Below are 7,810 nucleotides of genomic sequence, written 5' to 3'. Positions count from 1 at the left end.
TGCAGGGATTGCAGCTGCAGGGTTACACCTCAGGCATGTATGCCAGGCCTGAGCTGAGCCTGGAGGGGACAAGGTGGAGTAGGGGGGGAGAGGCAGCTCTCCCACACACTCACTGGATCTGGTCTAGGACTGGGTCTGGCTGTTCCCGGAAAGGGGCATAAATTCCTACTGGGCAGGCAGGGTGGGGGAGGTTTTGCAGAGTGGTGGGGGGCGTCCCAAGGGGGTGGAAGTCAGTCTAACCTATGCTGCGCCTAGACTGGGACTCATAGTCAGTCCTCCCAGCACAGGGTAGCCGGAAGGTCTCCCACACACTCACTGGACCTTGACTTGGACTGGGTCTGGGGGTTCCCAGAACGAGGCAGAAATTTCTACTCTGCGGGCGGGTTGAGAGAGGTGCTGCGGAGTGGTGGAGGGTGTCCCAAGGGGGTGCAAGATGGTCTTACTCACACTGCTCCTGGGCTGGGACCCATAGTGGGTCCCATTGGCACAGGGTAGGGGTGGAAGACGGTCTCACCCACGCTGCACTTGGGCTGGGACCCGTAGTCGGTCCCGCTGACCCAGGGTAGTTGGAAGCTCTCCCACACACTCACTGGGCCTGGGCTAGGACTGGGGCCATCTTATCTTCGACAAAGGAGCCACATGTATTCATTGGAAGAAAAATTTTCTCTTTAATAAATGGTGCTGGAAATATTCGCTTTCCACATTCCAGAGACTTAAAATAGACCTATGCCTATCATCATGCACAAAACCACATTCAATATGTATCAAGGATTTAAATCTCCATGGGTTGGTTTGAGGCCATTGTTTCCTGCCTTAGAAACTAGCAACCAATTTAAATAGTATAATTCAAAGGACTTCAGCATCTTCTATTTATTTATTTATTTATTTAATTTATTTTTGTTGAACTGGGGATTGAAATCAGGTCCTTGAGTTGCCAGGGAAGCACTTATTCCACTGAGCCTTCTCCCTTGCCCAGCCATCTTCAAAGAGAATTACAACTATGACCACAGTTAATTTTAGAATATTTTTATCCCTTAAAAAAATCCCACACATATCCTAGATTCCTAGAAGATTTCTTCTGAAAGAGAAAATAGGTATATATCTTAAAGATATAGGGCTAGGTAGAGAGTTCATGAACAAAATCAAACTGTACGGGAAATACTTCAAAGAATCAACCATCAATTTATATCTTATCTTTTTGAAGTTTTACATGTCAAAAGAAATCACCAATAGAGTAGGAAGAAAACCTATGAATTTCAAAAAATTATAGTGGACTGTCCACAGCAAGGTCTCCTATTTAGAACATATAAAGAGCTTTTTAAAAATCAGGCCTACAAAATTCAAAGACTCAGGGGCTGGGGAAATGGCTCAGTGGAATAAGCACTTCTCTGGCAAGTGCAAGGGCATGAGTTCAATCCCCAGTTAAGCAAAAAATAAATAAATAAATAAATAAATAAATAAATTCAAAGACCCAATCCCAAAGTAGGCATCTATGATGAATATACACCTCACAAATGAAGAGGTACAAAGGAAAATAAGTTATGAAAAAATGTACAACATCATTGATCAATAAAGAAATGCAAATTGAAACAATGCTTAGATACCATCTTCCACCAGAAAGAATGACTATCATCAAGAAGTCAACTAATAGCAAATTCTGGAGAGGTTGTGGGAAAAAAGAAAGCCTGCTCCACTTTTGGTGGGAATACAGGCTGGTGCAACCATTGTGGAAATCAGTATGGAAATTTCTAAAAAAGGTAGGTTTGGAAGTTCCACACAAGCCAGTTATTCCACTTCTAGGTATTTTTCCAAAAGAACTAAAGCCATGGGGGAGTGTGTGAGAGAGCTTCCGGCTCCCATGTGCTTGTGGAATCTCTCTGGATCAAACCCAGGCACACTGCATGAGTGAGACCCTCTGCCATGCCCTGAGGATGCCTCCAGAGTACCCCTAAGCCCTTCGAGTGAGTGAGAATTTCTATCCTGAATTCAGGACACCCCAGATCCAGCCCAAGTCCAGGCACTGCTAGTGTGTGGAAGAGCTTCTGCACTTCCCTGCACCCCCTGGGCCAGGGGCACAACAGAGGGGCATAGCAGGTACGCTTCCAAGGGCCACAGCAGGAAGGAGCTGAGCACAACAGCTAGATTCAAGCCAGGCACAACTGGATAAACTCAAACTTAATAGATCTGCCCCTGAATTTCAGTAAGTACTAAAGTTATAACTGTACTAAAGCTCTACACTATAGGTCAGAGGTCAGTGCTATATCAAATGACAAAGAGAAGGCGCAAAATGCAATCTTAGGCCTTGAGTCCACCCAGAACAAGTGCAGAGGACAGTAGCTCAGCTTAAATGTATGAATTAATAGCATCTGAAGTAAAGAAACAACAGCCAAAAGGTATAGAGGAATGCAGATCAGCATTAATCTCTGAAATAAAAAAGAAAACTCTGAATTACTAGAGTTGGAAGTAAAGAAACAATAGCAGAAAGATACAGAGTCACTCAGATGAGAATTAATCTCTGAAATAAAAAAGAAATCTCTGAATTATTAGCATCGGAAGTAAAGAAACAACAGCAGAAAGATATAGAGGAACTCAGATGAGAATTAATCTCTGAAATAAAAAAAGAAATCTCTGAATTAATAGTGACTGAAGTAAAAAATCAAATGCAGAAACATAGAGGAAGTCAGATCAGAAATAATCTCCAAAGGAAAAGAATTAATAACTGCTTCTAAAGAAGACAAGGATTAAAAAAAAAATAGAGGAGATTAGAAAAGCGACAGATTCCTTGAATGAGCAATACAGGAAAGAAATAGATCACATGAAGCCAAGTCAAAGAGATATAGTGGAACTTAAAATTTCAATCACAAACATGCAAAACTATTTGAGTGAAAGTGAAGACAGAATTTCAGATCTTGAAGACACTGTCATAGCTAGTGAAAAGGTAAGAAAGGATCACATAAAAAAAAACTAGAATGCAGAAAAAAAAATTGATCACCTGCAAGACGATGCAAAGATGAAGAATGTGAGATTAATAGACATCAATGAGAAAGGAGTCAATATAAATGATATAAAAAGAATATGGGCATAAGTAATAGGAGAAAAACCTCCCAAATATGAGGAAACAATCTGACATTTAGGTAACTGAAGCATACAGAACTCCAAATAACTTCAATCCAATTAAAAACACACCGATATATATAATAGTCAAGATTGCAGAAATCCAGTACAAGAACAATATACTGAAAGCCACTAGAGAAAAGAAATAGATCACATTTAAAGGAAAACCTATCAGAATAACAGCAGATTTCTCTTCACAAACCATGAAGGCAAGAAGAGCATGGAGCAGAGTACTTCAAGACCTCTATGAAAATAAATTTCAGCCCAAAATACAATATCAGGCAAAATTCTCTTTCAAGTTTGATGGAGAAGTGAAATACTTCCATGACAAAGAACAATTAAAGAATTTCATGATGACAAAGCCAACCTTACACAGACTACTAAAAGATGTTCTAGAGAAGGAAAAAAATGATCAGAACTCCACGAATGAGAACAGAAGAAACCCACTAAATAGGGCAGACAATTCAACACAGGAGAAAAAGGAGTAACTAGCAGCAGGTAAATAACATATCAATCATAAATCAATAAATCTCAATTATGGGGATCAATGTAAATGGACTCAGTTCACCAATTAAAAGAAATAGACTGGTACAGTGGATTAGGAAACACAATCCAACAAATTGTTGTACACAAGAAACACACTTAATTAAAAAATAAATTCATGGGCTGAAAGTCAAAAGATGGGAAATAATACTATATACCCCAGCACTTCAGAAAAAAAGTCAGGGTACCAATCCTGTTCTCAGACAGTCTCAATTTCAAACCTAGAATGATCAAAAGAAATAAAGAAGGCCACTATATGCTGGTTAGGGGGAAAATTCAAGAGGAAGAGGTAACACTCATAAATGTATACACACCAAATATGGGAGCACCCAATTATATAAGATGAATCTTAATGGACATGAAAAATCTAATATCCAATACCACAATCTTAACAGGAGCCCTTAATATGCCCTTGTCCCAAAAACGTAGGTCAATCAGACAAAAAATTAGCAGAGAAGTAGGAGAACTGAACCAGAGTTTGGAACAAATGGTCTTGGTGGACATATACAGAGTGTTCCACCCAACAACAGCTGAATATACACTTTTTTCAGCTGCACATGGGTCATTTTATAAAATAGATCACATATTGGTCCACAGGTCATGCTTAAGTATATGCAAGAAAAGAGAAATTATCCCATTCATATTATCTGACCACAGTGCAATGAAACTGGAAATAAATGAAAAAAAGAAAACAAAAAAACCTCATAAATACATGGAAATTAAATGAGACCCTACTCAGCAACCAATGGGTCACAGATGAAATTAAACAAGAAATTCAACAATATCTACAATTCAATGAAAATTCAAGCACAACTTATCGTAATTTATGGGATACGATAAAAGCAGTTCTCAGAGGGAAATTCATAGCTGTGAACTCACACATTAGGAAAACAGAACGGGAACAAATAAATACCCTAATGCTGCACCTCCAACATCTAGAAAAGGAAGAGCAAACCAAACCCAGAGCCCAAAGATGGGAAGAAATCATAAAAATTAGAGCAGCAATTAATTCAATTGAGATGAAGAAAACAATTCAAATAATTAACGAATCAAAAAGCTGGTTCTTGAAAGATTAAATAAAATTGATAAGCACCTAGCTAATCTCATCAAAAAGAAGAAAACATAAAATACAAGCAATAAGGAATGAAAAAGGTGTAGTTACCACAGACCCAGTGGAAATTCAGAAGATTGTGAATAGCTACTTTGATAACCTTTACTCTCACACAGTAGAAGACACAGAAGAAATGGACAGATTCCTAGAAAGGTACAAATTACCAAAACTGAATCAAGAAGATATAACAACTCTCAATAACCCAATAACAGCCAGTGAAATACGAAAAGTAATAAAAAACCTACTGACGAAGAAAAGTCAAGGTCCGGATGGATTCACAGCTGAATTCTACAAGAAATTTACAGAAGATGTAGTCTCTATACTCCTCAAACTCTTCAATGAATTAGAAAAGAAGCAATCCTCCCAAAATCATTCCTGGGGGCAAGTATTATACAGATAAAAAATGAGGGAAAGATGCAACTAAGAAAGAGAACTACAGACCAATCTCACTCATGAACATAGATGCAAAAATCCTCAATAAAATTCTAGCAAATAGAATACAGCAAAACATCAAGAAGATTATACACCATGACCAGTTAGAATTCATCCCAGGGATGCAAGGATGGTTCAATATACACAAATCTATAAATGTAATGCACTATATCAATAGAGCAAAATCTGAAAACCACATGATCATCTCAATTGATGCAGAAAAGGCTTTTGACAAGGTCCAACATTCATTCATGTTCAAAGTCCTACAGAAAAGTGGAATAGATAGCCTCTAATTCAATGTGATAAAAGCCATCCATGATAACCCAAGAGCTAACATAATTCTAAATGGGGAAAACCTGAAAGCTTTTACTCTCACATGTGGTACAAAACAAGGATGTCCTCTATCACCCCTGCTATTCAATATAGTTCTGGAATCATTAGCTAAAGCCATTAGAAAATAGAGAGAAATAAAAGGAATAAGAATAGGTAAAGAAGAAGTGAAATTATCATTATTTGCAAATGACATGATACTTTACTTGAAAGACCCAAAAAACTCCACCAAGGAGTTACCAGAATTAATACACAAATTCAGTAGCATAGCAGGATACAAAGTCAATACCTGAACATCAGTAGCATTCCTCTACGCAGAAACCATACACACTGAAAGGGAAATTAGAGAAACAATACCTTTTATAATACCACCATGGAAAATGAAATACCATGGAATTAATCTAACTAAAGAAATCAAAGATCTTTTCAAGGAAAATTGCAATACTCTGAGAAAAGGAGATCACAGAGGATTTCAGAATATGGAAAGATATTTCCAGTTCCTGGATAGGAAGAACCAACATTGTGAAGATGGACATACTCCCAAAATTGCTGTACCAATTTAATGCAATCCCTATCAAAATACCACCAACATACCTCATAGACATAGAGAAATCGTTCGTAAAATTTATTTGGAACCAGAAAAGACCTAGAATAGCAAAGGCAATCCTGGGCAATAAAGACAAGGTAGGAGGCATTACAATTCCTTACTTGAAATTATACTACAAAGCTACTGTGATAAAATCAGCATGGTACTCGCAACAAAATGGACCTGAGAATCAATGGAATAGATTAGAAGATGCAGAAGCCTCTATGAACACACTCAGTCACCTGATCTTTGACAAAGGGGCCAAACACATTTAATGGAAGGAAGATAGATTCTTTAACAAATAGTGCTGGAAAAACTGGATCTCTACATGCAGGAAACTAAAACATGACCCCGGCCTATCACCATGCACTAAACTAAAGTCAAAGTGGATTAAAGATCTAAACATTGAAACAGAAACACTAAATATCCTGGAAAGAAGTTAGGAGCAACTCTTGAAAACACAGGGGTAGGCAAAGACTTCATGAACAAAAAATCATGTCTCATGGGTAATACTGGAAAGAATTAACAACTGGGACCAACTCTTATTGAGAAATTTTTGCATGTCAATAGAAATTACCCCTAAAGTGAAAAGTCAACCCACAAATTTCGAAAATATCTTGACTATTAAGCACTCAGACAAAAGTTTGCTCTCTAGAATTTGTAAAGACCTAAAAAAGGTTAGGGCCCCCAAATTTAAAGACCCAATCCAGAAATGGGCATCTGAGATGAACACACACTTCTCAGAGGATGAAATTAAAGAAGCAAATAAATATATGAGAAAATGCTCTACATCACTAGCCCTCCTTCAAAAGCAAATTAAAACAATCCTGAGATACCATCTCACCCCACAAAGAATGGCTATCATAAAGAAATCAACCAACAACAAATTTTGGAGAGGTGGTGGGGAAAAAGGAACCCTTCTCCACTGCTGGTGGGAATGTAGGCTGGTGCAACCATCATGGAAATCAGTGTGGAGACTCCTTAAAAATCTAGGACCGGAAATCCCATTCAAGCCAGCTATCCCTCTCCTGGGAATTTTCCTGGAGGACCTGAAACCATCATATCTTAGTGATATATGTGTACCTATGTTCATCGAAGCACAATTTGTGATAGACAAATCTTGGAAACAACCAAGATGCCTGTCACCTGAGGATTTGAGGAAAAGATGTAATATTTTTATACAATGGAGTATTACTGATCTGTAAGGTATGATAAACTTGAAGCATTTATATTTATGTGGATGCCACTTGAAGGTATACTCATAAGTGAAATTAACCAGACCCTCCTGTGTAAATATCATATAGTCTCCCTAGCATAAGAACTCAAAAGAAGAAATACAAATAGAAATCTATAACACAATTAAAGCGAAAGTGAGAACTTGATGATTGGACAACGAGGTGAGGGCCAGGAGAAAAGTTGGGAAACAAGACAGGGGCAAAACCGTCCATTTATATGCACAAAATAGGAAAGACAATGATCCTGAGAAACATCAGCAGGTTTTTGAAACCAGCAGATAATTGGTCGGATTCTCACCCTGATTAACTATATAAGCTGATACCTGAAGATGACAATATGTAGTGGAAGGGTCACACTTGGAATGCCTGTCTTTCTCCTCTTCTAACTACATACTGCTTTTCATGACATAACAATTATTATCATACTGTCTCTCAAGTAAATGTTTTTTTTTTTTTTTT

Source organism: Octodon degus, unplaced genomic scaffold, assembly GCF_000260255.1.
Source record: "Octodon degus isolate 3935 unplaced genomic scaffold, OctDeg1.0 scaffold00040, whole genome shotgun sequence".
Classification (NCBI taxonomy): Eukaryota; Metazoa; Chordata; class Mammalia; order Rodentia; family Octodontidae; genus Octodon; species Octodon degus.
The sequence above is the reverse complement of the archived record's forward strand: the minus strand, read 5'-3'. Positions refer to the sequence as shown.